Source organism: Rattus norvegicus, chromosome X (genome assembly GCF_036323735.1).
Source record: "Rattus norvegicus strain BN/NHsdMcwi chromosome X, GRCr8, whole genome shotgun sequence".
Lineage (NCBI taxonomy): Eukaryota > Metazoa > Chordata > Mammalia > Rodentia > Muridae > Rattus > Rattus norvegicus.
In genome coordinates, this window is record NC_086039.1 from 24,771,269 (window position 1) to 24,785,113 (window position 13,845).

General features: G+C 40.6%; 1 protein-coding gene across 5 annotated transcripts in view; it reads left to right on the forward strand.

Annotated features, from left to right (window-relative positions):
• Iqsec2 (IQ motif and Sec7 domain ArfGEF 2) overlaps nucleotides 1–13,845 on the forward strand; it is an 82,365-nt gene that overhangs the window by 37,067 nt on the left and 31,453 nt on the right. The gene's annotated exons all lie outside the window — the stretch shown is intronic.

Below are 13,845 nucleotides of genomic sequence, written 5' to 3' on the forward strand. Positions count from 1 at the left end.
CGTGGAAAGATTTTTAGGCAGAGAGAAGAATCTGCCTACATTATTTTCAAGTTAATCAGAAACTGTATTTTATATTTCTGATTAGAATTCAACAAGAGGAAGTATTAACAGCAATATCAAAAAAGGGAGGTCTAGCAGTGTGGTGTCTTACACCTTGGTCCCAGTACTCAGGAGGCAGAGGCAGGCAGATGTCTGAGTTCAAAGCCAGTCTGATCTACACAGTTGAGTTTGAACTACACAATGAGATTAAACAAACAAAACAAAACAAAACACCTTGCATTTAAAAGGAAGTAAAAATGGAATTTATAGACTATTTAGAATAAATTAATTGATGAGACAATTTCATTTCGCAGCTCATGAGGTATGTCCTGAGAGTCTCTAGAAGAAAATCTATAGTGTCCAGTACTTTATTTTGTGTGGTGCTGGGAACAGATCTTAGGGCCTCACAAGTGCTAGGCAAATACTCTATAATAATACTATAATATTCTATTCCCAGCTCTCCTGGTCCTGTTATTAGAGAACAAGACAGGACTAATTATTCCCCTTAAAAAGCTAGAAAAAGAACAACAAAAGGAAAACAGAATACACTAATAATTGTAGATGAAGCCAGAAATCAGTGAAACAAAAAACAAAAGTTTTGATCCTCTGGCAGATATGACTGTGGAAAAGACAAAAATTGTAAGTGAAATAAGATTTTTTAAAAGGAAGGTTTTAAAAGGAAACCATAGATTTTGAGGAAAAAATTTAAAAGTTAAAAGAAATGCTGTGTGTGTGTGTGTATGTGTGTGTATTTATACCAAGAAACACAAAAAAATGCAATTTAATTGGGTGATTTTCTAGGAACATGTAAATTACTGCAATTACTTACAAAGGACAAAAAAAAACCTGATTAGGATGGAAAAGGGAGGAATTAAAAAACATTAAAAAACTGGTCATTTTTTTCTCTTGAGAAATAATGCCATGTCCAGTTGTTTTTCTGGAGGTCCTGAAAGTCCTAGCAAATCTTGCAAGGTTGGATAATAGGAAAAGACAACCATCTTCCCAGTTCATGCTGTAAGGCTAGGTCGGTAACTGCTGTTCAGTGCAGTCCCTGGGCCACTCAAGAGGCAGAGACAAGAATGCTGCGTTAGGGTAGGTGTTTGAATGGAGAGAGACCCTTTCTCAAAAACAAAGCAGAACAGGGATGGGGATATAGCTAAATGGAAGAACACAAAGCTCTGGGTTTTAATCCCTCTGCTCTCAAACACACAACACAACAAAAAGATTATACATCAGTGAGGAACTGTTTGTTTGTTTTCTATCAGAACTGGGAATTAGATGCAGGGATTTGTTAGACTGAGCTATGTCTGAGATTTCAGGCCTGTCCTCCTTACCTGATGTAGCAAATATTTTAATAGAATGTTAAATGTTAGAGTATTAAAAGTATATTTCTCTTGGCTTGGTGGCACAGGTTTGTAATTCCAGCACTTGGAATAGAAGGTAGAGGCTGGAAGATGGAGGACTTAAGGTCAGATTTGGCTACATAAGTAAGTTTGAAAACAAATCTAGACTGCATCAGACAGACAGGCAGACAATCTTAACAAGTAAAAGCTTCCTAGGAGTGCAGGGATTGTCGACATTAAGAACCCTGAGGGCTGGGAAATGACTCAGTGGTTAAGAGTATTGGCTGTTCTTCCAGAGGACCTGGGTTAGATTTCCTGTACCTACAAGGCAACTCACAGACTTCTGTAACCCCATTTCCAGAGGATGCCCTCTTCTGGCCTCCACAAGCACCAGGTATGCATTTGGTGCATAGACATACAGCAAGCAAAACATCCATATACATTAAAATAATAATGATAATGATAAATATCAGGAACTCTGCTACTGTAATTTATTACAATATATCTCTTTTTTTTTTTCCGGAGCTGGGGACTGAACCCAGGGCCTTGCGCTTGCTAGGCAAGCGCTCTACCGCTGAGCTAAATCCCCAACCCCACAATATATCTCTTTTATAGGAAAGATTTTTTTTTATGAACGCTAGAAAATGTTCTGATGCATTTACAATATATTCTCTTGCTACAACGGAATAGTTTGTTACATAGCAAAAGATAGCTAATACACTAAGCTAGGAATTAGTGAAAATTTCCTCAAATTGGTAAAGGTTTGTTTTTATCAGAAATCAGAGACAATCAGATGTAACAATGAAAAGCATTTAATACATTTCCATTAGATTTAAGAACAAAGGATGATTGTTATCAGTATTATTTAATAATTTTTCAAAAATTTAAACTGGGATTTTAATACTAACTTTTATTGAATTTATTATATGATGATTTCATACAGTATACATTTCATTACAATTATAAACAATGATATCAAAAAGAAATGAGTAGTGTAAATATTAGAATGAATCATAATTAGCATTATCTGAAGATGATATGATTGTTTAATCAAAGAGAGTAAAATGAAAGCTTCTTTCAATAACTAAGAAATTCCAGTGTGATGGGTTCATACAGGGAAAATATGTACCCAAAACATTAGCGTCTCTAGATACCAATAGTATCTAAATGACAGAATAGAAAAAGATACTTTTGCAGGGCGATGGAGGCTCACACCTTTAATCCCAGCACTTTAATCCCAGCAGAAGCAGGCAGCTCTCTGAGTTTGAGGCCACCCTGATCTACAGAGCTATTTCCAGGACAGCCAGGACTGTTACACAGAGAAATCCTGTCTTGAAAAAAATTAAAAGAAAAAAAAGATGCTATTTACAGTAGTAGAAACAACTTACAAACTCCCTAAAGAATTTATATGAAACAGGAAATATTTTTGTAAAGGGCTGTAAATTTTTACTGAAGGCTGTAAGACTTGACTACGTCAAGGATTATCTTCTATCGGAGGATGAAAAGGTTTTCAGTATGGTGAACAAGGATATTTTCTCCCAATTTGATCAAAATGCCCAATGCAATTGGCATAAAAATTTCAGTGATATTTTCTGTGGTACTGAGCAATTGCACTTTGAAGTTACTTTGAAAAGGTATATAATTGAGAAAGTTTTGGAAAAGAGGAATAATATAGGAGATTTATCTATTTGGTGGATCCAAACCTTACCATAGAAGTGCACATTAATGGACTGGAAAGGTGACTCAACAGTTAAGGAATTGTTGCTTTCACACAAGGCCTGGGTTCAATTCCCAGCACCCACATGGTGACTCACCACCATCCATAACTCCAGTTCTAGGGGTTCTGATACCCTCCTCTGACCTCCACAGGCACAAGGCATACATGTTATGTGCAATACACATAAAATAATAAAATAAATACATGTCAAAAATGTAAGACTACAGTAATTACAAATATTATATCCTCCCAGAAATAGAGAAATATACAAATGGAATGAAGTGGCAGGTTTAGATGTAAGCCCATATGTTGAAATGGGTAATTTGTTTGTGATAAAGAAGACATTTCAGACCAGTGACACATAAGAAGATATGGTTGTAGAATTATAAGAAAGAAATCTGGAATCTTTTAATTATAATATTCAGAGAGCCTTGCAATGTGAGGCTTTAAGACCCTGAGGATTAAAGGTGTACTCGCCTTTAATCCCAGCACTCAGGAGGCATAGGCAGATGGATCTCTGTGAGTTCAAAGCCAGCCTGATTTACAGAGTCACTATGTAGGATCACCAAAGCTACCTAGTGAGACCCTGTCTTGAAAAGTCAACAGCAACAGCAATGAAAATAAAATCTATTAGTCAAGCCAACTGTGATGGTGCATGCCAGCATTCCCACATACTCAGGAGACTGAAGCAGAAGGATTTCATGATGTCAGGAGTTCAAGGCTAGCAGGGGCAACATAGTGAGATCCCAGATCCCTTCTCAAAAAGCAAAACAACAACAAAAAACAAAATAGGAACCATCAAATAGAATAATATTTTTCTGCATTACTATGTAAATCTTCCATGTGGAGAAAGATGATGCATACAAGACATAAATAACAAGACACTAGAAAGTATCTTTACGACACAGATGAAATGTTTATGACAGGTGAAATGTTGCTATCTTTGTCTAAATCTATATAGTCTCCTGGAAGTCGGTAAGAAAAAGATACGCAATCCATTGAAAATGGAGAAATAGGTTGGGCATGGTAGCTTTCAACTGTAATCCTACCGTTCAGGAAGCTGAGACAAAAGGAACTGTGTGTCTGAGACCAGCCTGTGCTAAGTAGTCAGTTCCAGGACAGCCTGTACTATAGAGTGAGATCCTGTCCCAAATAAAGTAAAATAAAATGTTCAAATAACATGATTTGATGATTCAACAATAAAATAGTTAATTGCCTAATAAGTACATTAACCTTACCATTGGTTAACAAACTGAGGTGAAACCATAACAAACTGTTTTTTAGGTCTAAAAATTTTAAAAGATCAGAAGGATAATGAAAAAACAGAGCCTCTTAGATACCTTGATTGAAGTACAGATTAATAAAGGTTTTTGTTTGTTTGTTTTATGGGGCCACTTTGTCAGTTTCCAGGAAATTTTGTCTTTTCCTTTTTGGATTTATGAGATAGTGTCTGGCTGATAGCACCAGCTGGTCTGAAACTCTTGATTCTCCTGCTTCAGCCTTCTGAGTGATGGCATCACAGGCTTGTGATAGTGAAGATCATGGCATGGGAATCATGAGTGTACACATTCTTTCAAGCTGAAAAACATGTCTTGGAGCAAGATCTTTCTGAGGATTTAGTGACAGAAAACCTAGGTAGCCAGACAAAAACCTTCCCTAAAACATCCAATTCAAATTTCAAGCATGAGCTCTATTGTGAAACTCCTTATTAAATATCTTGTAGAATATCACTCCTTAAAAAAACTATTAATTTTAATTTTAGCTGTGTGGGTGGATGTGTGCAAGTGTGCATGCGCGCGCGCACGTGTTTGTGTGTGTGTGTGCGCACCCGTGTACGCATTTTGGTGTATGGGTATATGCCTGAGAGTGTAGGTGTCTTTGTTATTGTTTGTTTTGTTTAGTTTTGTTTTGTTTCAAGACAGGGTTTTACTACATAACTCTATCTGTCCTGGAACTCACTATATAGACCAGGTGCTTGCAGGTGTCTTTAGAGGCCAGAGGCATTGGATGCCCCTGGAGCTGGAGATCTAGGTTATGAGCTCCTGATATGTGTGCTAAGGGTTGAACTTTGGTCCTCAGCATGGTCTTAATACATAAGCCATCCTTCCTGCCTCAAATGATACTCTTGACCAAGTCTTGTAATTTTTTTATGTACATGGGTATTTTATGTGCATGTGTGTCTGAGCACCACTTGCATGTTTAGTGCCCATAGAGGCCAGAAGAGGGCACCAGATGCCTTGGAACTAGAGTTATAAATGATAATGGGTTCTGGGAATAGAACTCTGGTCCTCCAGCCCTTTGACCACGTTTTCATTAAAAAGTTATATAATGTATGCCTTAAATAAAGACAGGATTTTTGACTAGCCTTTACCTTTAGTCTATACACTTAAAATAATGGAAATAACTTTTATCATCACTTTAGATAAGATGACTCAGTGGTTAAGCGCATGTGCTACTATTTTGGAATGGAGTGTATCTGGTCCTACTTTCAGGGCGCTCTAGTCTAGCAGGCAGAAAAGAGGCACAGTGTACTTTGGAATGGGACTGAATTATGCTGAGCTGACTGCCAGAATAGAGACATGCAACTCCATCTGGCTCCTAGAAAAAGCTTCCTATAGGTGACATTTGTAATGAGTTGAAAAAATATTAATTCTCTTTCATCTTCCTCCTTTATGATACGTGGTCTTGTCTTTTTACCTCTTCCAAGCATAATGACCTCATTGGGGAAAAGTAGTTGAGTCAGCTTATTCAAGTTAAACCTTTTCCATTTACCTTTCTGTGACTTGGGGTAAGTCACTTAGCTTCTGGGCCTCTCTTTCCCCAATCTAGTCATGAAGCTAATGCCTACTTGCTTCTCAGGACTGTTTTTAGGATTGGAGATGGTCCGTGTGAAACTGCAGGGTGACTGTCAATAAAGACTAGGAAAGACTACTCAGATCTTGTTTTCCTACTAAGAAAGTGTGCAACATTATTAATGTGTGACCACGGTTCTGAAACAAAGGCTGGCACTGAACATAGCAGGCAGGATTTTGGGAAAGAGGAGGAAACATAAGGACAGTGTCAGGTGCCTGACCTTGGCAAGACTATTGTGAGAATTAGAATAAGAGGTGTGTTGAAAATTGGAACCCAGGTCCAGAGCTCTGGTCCTAGTTCTTGATCCTCTTCTTTTGATGATACTCTCTTGTAATCACACAGTTCAGAGCAGTTGGGTATGGTATACCACTGTTTGCCATGATATCCATGGCACTCTCTGTCCAAACTCTGTCACTTGAACAACTTCATATATCTCTTAATCTACTGTCTTTTCTGTTGAACAGGACAGAATACTATGAACAGCATTATGGATTTTTAGTGACTGAGGAATAGATGATCTCATTCAAATGAGTGCATTCAGAATTCATATCACTGAGTACCTGGAACATAATGGGTACTCAGTAGAGTTGTAATCATTGGGACTTATTTCAGTAGACATTTACAGAGTACAGTCTCTGGAAGGTAATAGCTGTTGTCCTCTCTGAATCCAGTTATTTGGAGGAAGATTGTGAAGGCCTGTGACAGAAAAGAAAACAAGATGTAGAGGGTAGAGAATAGGAGCTCAAAGGAAGAGATCCGTCCCTGTGTCTGGGGCTGGCACAGATAAATTCACCCTGAGTTCTGGGTCTTAAAGAATAAGTAAGAGTTAGCCAGATGGGTTAAGTACTGAAGAATATTCTAGGCAGAAGAAATAGCATATGTGAAAGAACTGGATGTTTTTAGATAGAGCAAGAGTGTATGGCTCCCAGATAAGCTTCATTAGGCCCACGATCCTCCTGAAATTGGATCAAAATGCTACATGTCTATAACTATATGCACATAATTTTATGAAAAAGACAGTTTGTGGCTTTCATTGAAGGTATAAAGAGATTTGTATTCCCTCAGAAATGTTGAGAGCCAAAATTGTTTGGTAACAAACTATCACGTGAAAGAATCTGAAATCAGAGTATCATTTGATAAAATTTGTTTTAGAACTGTCATATTACCAGTTCGTGTAATAAATGAATTGTAGCAAGGTGGCACACACCTGTGATCTCAGCACTTGGTAGGTAGAGGCAGGAGGATCAGGAAGCCGTCTTTGACTATATGGAGAGTTACAGTTCAGCCAGAGATACAAAAAGTGGATTGTGTGCATAGAGGCCAGTGTGAGGTCTGACTTGGGATTGTCATAGAAAAGGTAGCATCAAGTTGTTAGCACATTGTGTAACTCTGGTGGGCACCATTCATTTAGAGGCATTTTAACTTCAAAACTTGGAATCCAATTCCTTTGAGAGTTGTTATTAAGATAGCTTTAATTCAACTGTTTGGTGATATAAACTATCATAGATAGCAAAGGTGAGGGGTAGGAGGACACAAGTGAGTAGACATTAACAGGATGACAGACAGCAGGTTATAGATCAGTCCAGGATACTAGTACAAGAAACAAGAACTTCTATTGATCAGCGCTCACCCACCATACAAAGTCCTTGGTCTCATCACTAATTACTAACTTCCATCTCATCCTTGTTCTTAGAGATCCCAAGTAACAGCAGACACACTTATTTTTCCTGCGGATTAGAGAACAGAACAAGGAGATGGAAAGAGGGGGCTATTGATTGCTTCTTAGTTGTGAGTCAAAGTTTTCCAAAGATAGTAACATCTAAGCTAGTTACTCAAGATCCATAATGGCGTCATGAGCTAAAGATAGCTTGTTTGTAGTGATGCACAACTTTAATCCCAGCACTAGAGAGGCAGAGGCAGGCAGATCTCTGTGAGTTCAAGGCCAGCCTGGTTTGCAAAGGGAGTTCCAGGACAGCAAGGCTATACAGAGTAATCCTGTCTCAAAAAGGGAGGCTAGGGCTGGAGAGATGGCTCAGCGGTTAAGAGCACCCGACTGCTCTTCCAGAGGTCATGAGTTCAATTCCCAGCAACCACATGGTGGCTCACAACCATCTGTAAAGAGATCCGATGCCCTCTTCTGGTGTATCTGAAGACAGCTACAGTGTACTTATATATAATAAATAAATAAATCTTTAAAAAAAAAAGGGAGGCTAAAGATAGAAGATAGAAGATGCTCTGAGGGTCTATACAGGGTTTAGAAATAAGAAAGAGCAAATAAAAATATTAGTGGAGCAGAGGCAGTTGTCTGGGGGAGTATAGCGTTGTTATTTTTTTAAGGGGGTAGACAGCTAGGTAGGTTTGATCAGTTCTTGAATAGGAAAGTGTCATTATCAAATTAACATTTTAGAAGGAAGATGTGGGAAGAGGCTAATGCAGTCATCCAAGAAAAGAGAAACAAAGAAAGTAACAATAAGCTTAGAGAAGAAGAGATGGACTGGGAAGTGATTGGCAGAAGAAAGTACCGGAGTCAGAGACTTGGGGGCCTGAGGAAAGATGGAGGAGGAGGTGGACATGATTGAGAATGGAGTTCATAGTAAGTTGGAGTCTTCAGGCTTAGCAATTGACTCACTTATTATGTGAATAATTACTAAAGCACTGTTCTAGGCATGAGCAATGGAGCACCGAGCAGGACAGATGCCTGCCCTGGTGGATGTTACTGTACATAAGACAAATAACAAACAATAGGGTGTGTGTGCCAAAGGAGTAGAGGATGTTGGTGTTGTGTGCCTTTTTTTTTTTTAAAGATTTATTCATTTATTATATATAAGTACACTGTAGCTGTTTTCAGATACACCAGAAGAGGGCACCGGATCTCTTTACAGATGGTTGTGAGCCACCATGTGGTTGCTGGGAATTGAACTCATGACCTCTGGAAGAGTAGTCGGGTGCTCTTAACTGCTGAGCCATCTCTCCAGCCCTGTTGTGTGCCTTTTAAGGAGTTAACTCTTTAATGATGAATTGTTGATCAGAGGCTTGACGAAAGTCAAGTAGCAAAGCCATACACAAATTTAGGTGATATTCCAGACAGTGTGTGTGTTTGAAGAACAGTGGGAAGGATGATGTGATTTGAGAAAGGCTGAATGAGGGGCAAAAGGAATAGAAGATAAGGTGCCACCAGCTGATGATACAGAATGTTAGAGCTATTTAGGTGGTAGAATGAGCAAGTTCCAGTCAGTCACTCTGACTTGCTCAGGAAGCAGGAGAAATCAAGCATATGTGTCCAATCTCCAATTTGTAGGCCACGTTAGACTAATAGTAGCTATGAATTTGGTCTAACACAAAATGTTAAACTTACCTGAAACACTGTTGAGACCTTTTGCATTTTTTTCCTTGTAATGTGATCGCACAATTTTTTAAGTATAAACTGTGGAGGTGTCATTATGTCAAAATGTCAAAAGTTTGGACCTGCTTGGCGGGGTAACTCCAAGGTGTGTTTTAGGCACAGGTGACTAGGTGTAAGGCAATAGTTTTCACTAAGGTGGGGGATGCGAGAGGCAAGGCATACTTACATTATAAGGTTGTAGGAGAGGTCCCTCTGGCATCTGAGGGCTAGATGGGCTGTACAGGCTGGCCTGTTGGAGCTGGCCTAGACCCAGCAGAAAGATCTGTGCTAGATGGAACCATACCTGAAGTTACAAAATGGAAATAACATCACTAAAGGGAAGCAGCATGAGAGAGAATAGGAAGGAAGAACTTGGGAAGAGGTTCCAACATGAAGAGTGGTCCCAAGAAGAGGTAGAGGGCTGGGCCAGAGAAATAGTAGAAAACTGACTGTGACAGGACTCACCAAGGAAGAAAGCGGCCTTGTTAAGAGTATTAAATCTTGAAGAGTTAAGTTCAGGGTAGAGTGAATATATTGCTTCAACCATCATGAAGTCCTGGGCAACCTTTCTAAAAACCATTTTCCATGCAGCGATGACTGCAAGAGGCAGATTGCAGTGGGTTGCAGAACTCGTAGGAGGTACTGAGATGGAGATGGCCAGTGTAGACACATTTCTCAAGAAGCTTAGCTGTGAAGAAGAAAGAGGGACAGAGGGAGATGTGGAGGCAGGTAGAAGGTTTTGATTCCCAGATGGGAAAGACTTGAGATTCTATAAATGAGGACAGGAAGGGAGGCAACAAAGAGGGAACAGTTGAGAATGTGGGAGATAGAAAGGATGGTTGTTGTGGATGAGAGAGCAGGGATAGGCCCCAGTGCGCAGGTGGAAACTGGCCTTAAACAGTATAAGGGACCCCTCTTTCTCTCGAGAGGAAAAGTAGTAGTGGTAGTGGGCATATAGGTGCATTGAGATCAGTAAAAGGAATGCTTCAAGAAGTTCAAAGAAATCAACAAAGAGCCCCGACCAAGCACATAAATGCTGGAGCCAAGTAGAAGCAAAGACTAATCTATGTCTGGGAGTCAGGGAGAATAGCTCTTGGGAAGCAGCATTTGATCAGGTACATGAAATTCAGCATGAATAGAATCAGCATAGGCATAGAGGAGTGAAAAGTCTGGGCATACAGATAGAATAATGAACTCCTTTGATGACAGTTCAGCATGACTGAGTATAACAATGTGGATGCCACTGGCAATGGCGGCCATAATAATGTTACCATGTGTTAAGCACCAAACTATCCGTGGATTCATTTAGTCCTACCATACCCCGTGGGATAGATAGTTCCTCATTTTTCAGATAAGGAAAATGAATCCCAGGCTGGTTAAGAAATGGATCCCAGCCTACCAAGGTGGTAGGTCGTGGGGCTGGTTTTGAAAGTCAGGCTTGTTTGAGTCCATCTGTCCAGAAAAGCCAAGTGAGACCATATGATGAGGGAGACTTCAATTCAACTTGAAGTCTTAACTTTATTATCCAGCAGACAATGAAGAGCCAAGATAGGTATGTGAGCAGAAGAAATTGATGCTTAGAGTGAACTTTTAAGGAGGTTTAAAATGTAAGGAGAAGGAGATTGTCCCAGGGAGAAAGAGCAGGACCCTGTCCTTGGTAATAGGAAAATGCACAGTGAGACTGCACTGTCATTCTTATGACAACTTTAAGAATTATGGCATTTTGGGGCTGGAGAGATGGCTCAGTGGTTAAGAGCACTGACTGCTCCTCCAGAGGTCCTGAGTTCAAATCCCAGCAACCACATGGTGTCTCACAACCATCTGTAATGGAATCCAACGCCTTCAGGTGTGTCTGAACAGAGCAACAGTGTACTCGTATACATAAAATAAACAAATCTTTAAAAAGAAAAAAAGAATTATGGCATTTTTATCACCTTGTAGAAATGAGGACTGGGAAAACCAAGGCTCAGGGCTTTGAGACCTGGTTTATGTGATTTTGATGATTCAGTGTGTGGAACAGTGTGTCAGAGTGATCTCCAAATTGGAAAAGGGTGCGTGCACATGTGTAAGTATGTGTATTCGTGTGTGTGCTTGTCTGCCAGGTGGACCAAAGTGCCTTCCCCTGCTTGTCCATCTTTCATCTTCACTTCTTCCTCACCCTTTTCTTTCCTGGATTCCATACTTCTTACATTTTCTGAACTGAGTCTGGGAAGGACATTGCCATTTCCTTGGTTGTGCCCAAAAGACCCACCTTTTTACTTATGAGGCATCTGATCCCCTCCCAGCCCTACTGTCTGTCCATACACTCCATGATACTGTGACTCCACTCAAGTGGCTGTCATATGCAGTCTGGCCTCTTAGAAATGAGATTTTGATACAATTAACAAAACCCCATTGTTCTTATTTCCATTGTGATTGTGTGCTAGGGATATGATATATGTCCTAGGCCTTACAACGTCCTGGGAGTTGGAACCATAAGTCCCATTTTACAGATGAAGTAATAACTCCTGAGAGGGGCAATACAATGCCCAAGGCCACATAACATGGAAGCAGTTGTAAAGCCTAGGTCTGGGCCCTGATCTTTCTTTTCTTTTCTTTCCTTTTCTTTTCTTTTCTTTTCTTTTCTCTTCTTTCCTCTCCTCTCCTCTCCTTTTATTTTTTCCTTTTTTTTTTGTGGTTCTAGGAGTATAACCTAGGGCCTTGCATATGCTAGGCTCTACATTGGGCTCCATCCCTACCCATGAACTCAGGTCTTTTCACTTCTAAAGCTGGGCACTTTCCACACTTTATTTATAAGCATCTTCTTGTTTTTGCTGACCTTGAGTCTTAATGATACAAATCTTTGTCCTATAAGGACAGAGTAGATTTCTAACGCAAAACTTGGAAGGATGGAGGGTGAGACCTGAGGCTCTAAGAACTCTAGATTAAATTCTGACTGTATTTTATGCCCAACTTATCTAACATCTCTGATATTAAGCATCATCTCTAAAATGATGCTTTTGCAAAGTTGTTGCAGGGGTTAGATGAGATAATGTATACTAAGTTCTGGCATAAAACAGGTGGCTATTATTTATAGGAAATAATAGCAATTGTCATAGTCAGAAATTGTGTTTCTATACTGGGAAGGTGACCCTAAGATTAAGGCTGGGTTGGGGAGGGCTATTTCCTCCTTGAAGACTGAGTTGGATGTGGCCTTAGATAATGTGTCATGCTGCCTACCCCATTTAGACCCCCATCCTAGCCCAACCTCCCAGTTCTGGCCCTTTCATGTCTCTCCCCTTCTCTGCAAACTAATGTCTCTGCCTCTCTCTGTCACCCCTGCCTGTGGCCTCTACCCTGCCCTTCCTGGCCCCAGGGAAGAGGAGGAGGAGGAGGAAACTGAGGAAGAAGAAGAGGAAGACGCTCACCAGTTCTGCTGTCCGGCCTCCGAATGCAGTAGTCCCTCCTCTCGGTAACTGAGAGGACAAGGGCCATTTTCTATGCAGAAGCAAAAGCCTTAACCAGCCCCCACCCCTGCCTCTGTGGATCCCTCATGGGACCTTGTCCCCTGCTTCAGGAACCAGATGGGCAAGCATCATGCTTTTCCCCAACCTTCTTGGAATTCCTCCCCGCCCCTGCTGTCTCCCCTAGGCTCTAGCCCCTGAATTAAAGAGCTGGAGTCCTAGATTTTACTAATACATGGGAGAAGCAGAGCTTGGAGCTTTGAAGCTTGCAACCTGGACCCTCTTGTACCTATACACCCACTTCCCAGGCACCCTGGAGCTTGTTACTTCTGGAGAGGTCTCCAAATGACACCCCAAGGACCTACCTCTGTTCTCTGTGAGCACAAACAGAGATGCAGGGTGCCTAGGGCTCAGAGGACCAGACGGGAGCAGGAACCCAGCCTGCCTAGTTCCCCGTCACTCATTCCCTTGCTGTGGCCATAGCTGCCATTTTCTCCACTGCTTGAAGGCCTCACCTCATACCCTCTTCCCAACCCCTATCACTCCCATAGCGCTCTGTAAACATGATTAGGAGGAAAAGGCCTTTCAGCATGTGTGTTGCTATGTATAAAGAAATTTCCATCAATAAAAGCTGATCTCTTCTCTCTGTCTGATGTATGTTCCACCCTACCCCATCTCCCTGTCTCCATCCCCACCAGAACTTTGCCTTCTTTCCTATCCAGAGCTGGGAAAGGGTTGGAAGACAGAATAGGGCTTGATTTGTGGCTTGTCAATGCCTAAAAGTCATTCAAAAATAAATGTGTGAATGTCTCCAGACAGGAGCACACTTACTGCCTTCTTTAGTGCACTAGCCTGGGGCAGTTTTGAACTGGCTAATCTTGGACATGGCCCTTGACTTCTGCAATACATAGTTTACTCATCTGGAAAATTGGGAGGGTGGTTTGACCAGGGTCACCAGAATTCTTCCAGCTCTGACATTCGGAATCTGAGATGCTACCATTTTATAGCTGTAATTATGAGCTTTGAAGATACTATGATTCTGAGACATATTTCATGCACTTCTGTGAT